This window comes from Limulus polyphemus, unplaced genomic scaffold (genome assembly GCF_000517525.1).
Source record: "Limulus polyphemus unplaced genomic scaffold, Limulus_polyphemus-2.1.2 Scaffold11184, whole genome shotgun sequence".
Taxonomy (NCBI): domain Eukaryota; kingdom Metazoa; phylum Arthropoda; class Merostomata; order Xiphosura; family Limulidae; genus Limulus; species Limulus polyphemus.
This window is the reverse complement of record NW_013676794.1, coordinates 2,613-6,470: the sequence shown is the minus strand read 5'-3', so window position 1 is coordinate 6,470 and position 3,858 is coordinate 2,613. Positions and strand designations below refer to the sequence as shown.

The window sequence follows — 3,858 nt, the reverse complement described above, 5'->3', positions numbered from 1 at the left end:
AATGAATCGTGAAAGTATTCTAGTTTTTAGTATAAGAGTGTTTATGCAAAAAAATGTAAGTAAGTTAATGAGCATTTTAAAGTTTAAAATTGGGATGGGTATTGAAAAAGGGGTTTCTATATATATATATATATATAGTATGGAGTAGGATGTTGGAAGAGAAGGGGATGGCTACATTATTATAGTACATAAGCCATATGATTCCATGTTATCATTTAGAAATGAAATGTTAACCATGTAACCTCTAGATGTCTAAGTAGCTAAGTATTAGACTGAAGTAAATGTACCAATTTACATGTACATACATTACAATGTTTAATAGTATTTGAGCTAATATCGTGTAAACATATCATCATCAGATCCAGTCATCTCTACTACATTCTTTATTGGTCAGGTTTCTCATGCAAGGAGGGTATTATTTTAGTAATCTGTCACAGCGTATTTTCAGCAAAGTTTTGTTTCCGTTATATGTAGATTGAAACTGCATGGATTATCCTGAATGAAGGTTTACCAATCTTACAAAAGGTAACAAAAATCTTCTTATCGTTAAACTTAGCATATAACGTACTTTCTTTCACCACAATTAAATACTGACGAATTTTTATCCGTCATCATACCTTAAATCTGCTGTTTTTCACACAAGATGGAAGTCTGTACTAATTTACACACCCCAAAGACTTGTTTATATTTCTCAATATGTAAACTAATTTTCCACGTTTAGGTCATGTCATTAAGGTTGATCTTTCTGAATATGACAAACACTCAACAATATCAACCCTGTGTTTTATAACTAAATTTAAAAGTATTGCCATCTAATAACCTAAACAAATAGATGATGTAAGTAATGAATTTCAAACTTGTATATTAAATCTCCTTATGTGAAAAATGCATATTTAACACTTCTGTTTCTTTTCCCAGGAACCCATCTAAGCTATCTTAGTTTCTCCTTGAAACTGTTTCTTTGAAGCCAATGTTTTATCCACTTCTACTTCCTAATAGAACTTTTTCATTGTTGTTGTTTTTCTATAGAACTTGTTTCATTGCTTTTATAGAACTTTTTCATTGTTGTTGTTTTTCTATAGTTTTTATTGTTTTTCTATGGAATTTTTTATTGTTTTTATATAGAACTTGTTTCATTGTTTTTTTCTATGGAACTTTTTATTGTTTTTTCCATAGAATTTTTTGTTTTTCTATAGAATTTGTTTCATTGTTTTTATAGAACTTTTTCATTGTTATTTTTCTATAGAACTTGTTTCATTGTTTTTATAGAACTTTTTCATTGTTGTTTTTCTATAGAATTTTTTGTTTTTATATAGAACTTGTTTCATTGCTTTTTATAGAACTTTTTAATGTTTTTTCTATAGAATTTTTTTGTTTTTCTATAGAACTTGTTTCATTGTTTTTATAGAACTTTTTCATTGTTGTTGTTTTTATATAGTTTTTATTGTTTTTCTATAGAACTTGTTTCATTGTTTTTATAGAACTTTTTCATTGTTGTTGTTTTTATATAGTTTTTATTGTTTTTCCATAGGATTTTTTATTGTTTTTATGTAGAACTTGTTTCATTGTTGTTGTTTTTCTATAGAACTTTTTATTGTTTTTTTTTCTATAGAACTTGTTTTATTCTATTGATTGTTTTGATGTTGTTTTCTGAAGAAAATGTTTGTTTTTCTGTTGACTGTCATGATGTTTTTCTGTTGATTGTCATAATGTTGTTTTCTGAAGAAAATGTTTGTTTTTCTGTTGATTGTCATAATGTTGTTTTCTGAAGAAAATGTTTGTTTTTCTGTTGATTGTCATAATGTTGTTTTCTGAAGAAAATGTTTGTTCTTCTGTTTACTGTCATGCTGTTTTATTCTGAAGAAAATGTTTGTTTTTCTATAGAACTTTTTATTGTTTTTTCTATAGAATTTTTTGTTTTTCTATAGAACTTGTTTCATTGTTTTTATAGAACTTTTTTATTGTTTTTATATAGAACTTGTTTCATTGTTGTTGTTTTTCTATAGAACTTTTTATTGTTTTTTTTTCTATAGAACTTGTTTTATTCTATTGATTGTTTTGATGTTCTTTTCTGTTGACTGTCATGATGTTTTTCTGTTGATTGTCATAATGTTGTTTTCTGAAGAAAATGTTTGTTCTTCTGTTGACTGTCATGCTGTTTTATTCTGAAGAAAATGTTTGTTTTTCTGTTGATTGTCATAATGTTGTTTTCTGAAGAAAATGTTTGTTCTTCTGTTGACTGTCATGCTGTTTTATTCTGAAGAAAATGTTTGTTTTTCTGTTGTTTACCATAATGCTCATATCTGTTTTTGAGGATTAGCTGCTCATATAAGGCTATTTTCCAACAATTAGGAAAATGTGTCAGACTGTGGTTTATGATGATGTGTTATAGATCATAAACTATATTTGTTGTTTTAATGTCTTACCAAGAACAAAGTGAAAGTTATGAACATGGCACATGTTACAGGTACTTGACTCTAGTATTAACTTACGATCAGAACAAGCTACACGTTTAGAGTAAATCTAAAGTTCAACCCGCCTACCCGTCCACTCTCAGTTCTAATTGAATGTATTTTTTCTTACATTCTCATTGATATCATTTAAGAATTAGGACATTTTAAGTAGTACAAATATGTGCCTCTCAACTTCTCACATAGTTTTCTCAGAACTATTTTTTGTGATGCATGAATCTGTAATAGTGCTAAGGTTATTGTAAGGCTTTTATTTCCAAGTTAATAACACGTACATAATTGATTTATGAAATGTATTATCTGCATAAATTCATAACATACAATTAAGAACTCTGATGAGGTTCTGTTTCTATACATTCTATATTAAAAAAATTGTTTCATTGTTTTCAAATCAGGAATTTCAATATATATATATATATATGTACTATTAATAAAGTTTTGATTTTTGATCATTGTCTTTTCAGGGAAGATGTCATTTTGTGCCAAGAGAGTGTTTAAAAGATAATTAGCACCTACATTATGTAAATAAGGCAGAACATGTGACCTGTGTACATGAAATAAAGGATGATTAAGTAAAACAATGGATATGCAGAATGCTGAAAATGGAGAACCTCAGGTATGTCTTTTGTCTATGAGGAAAAATTGTACTAATTGATTTTACTATCAAATTAAAAATGTATCAATATATTCTTTTTTTTTGACAGTAGAAGTAAATAAGAAGTGCTTGATATCTGTATTTGACTTTCTCCATGTCGCATTCTGATTTCTTATTTAGTAAGACTGTGTTCCTTGGAAGTATCTCATTTTTAATCTACATCTGTAGTCCAATGGTCAAAAATCCATGTCATTGAAGGTATTGCATTATTTGTAGTCTGTTGCCCTCTACCAAGAATAATTCAACCATGATAAAGTAAGGAAAGATTACTAATGTACCTTAATGGGAATAATACATGGAATGAAAACTATTATTGTTTTTGTTTCTAAAAGATGCGCTTCACTGTAAGGAACATAAGTTAGGTTTTGTGGAATGGTTCAGTGGCATTTACTTAAAAAGTAAGTTAGGTTTTGTGGAATGGTTCAGTAGTGTTTACTTAAAAGTAAGTTAGGTTTTGTGGAATGGTTCAGTGGCATTTACTTAAAAAGTAAGTTAGGTTTTGTGGAATGGTTCAGTGGCATTTACTTAAAAAAAGTAAGTTAGGTTTTGTGGAGTGGTTCAGTGGTGCTTACTTTAAAAAGTAAGTTTGGTTTTAGATTAGTAAAATAAAAAAGTTTAAACAAATTACCAGATACAAAATAATAATACAGATGTAGCTATTATAACTGTTTTTACATATGTTTATAAATTGTACACTGCAATTTGAAACATTTTTGTACATTAGTTTGTATT

The 3,858-nt window shown here is 27.6% G+C and overlaps 1 long non-coding RNA gene across 1 annotated transcript in view; it reads left to right on the top strand.

The window, feature by feature from the left end:
* The window catches only part of LOC106476672, a 6,164-nt gene extending 3,083 nt beyond the window's left edge, over nt 1-3,081 (top strand). The window contains exons 2-3 of the long non-coding RNA XR_001291917.2: nt 475-525; nt 2,936-3,081. This is a non-coding gene — a long non-coding RNA (uncharacterized LOC106476672). The remainder of the gene's footprint in view (nt 1-474; nt 526-2,935) is intronic.
* Nucleotides 3,082-3,858: the final 777 nt, after the last annotated feature.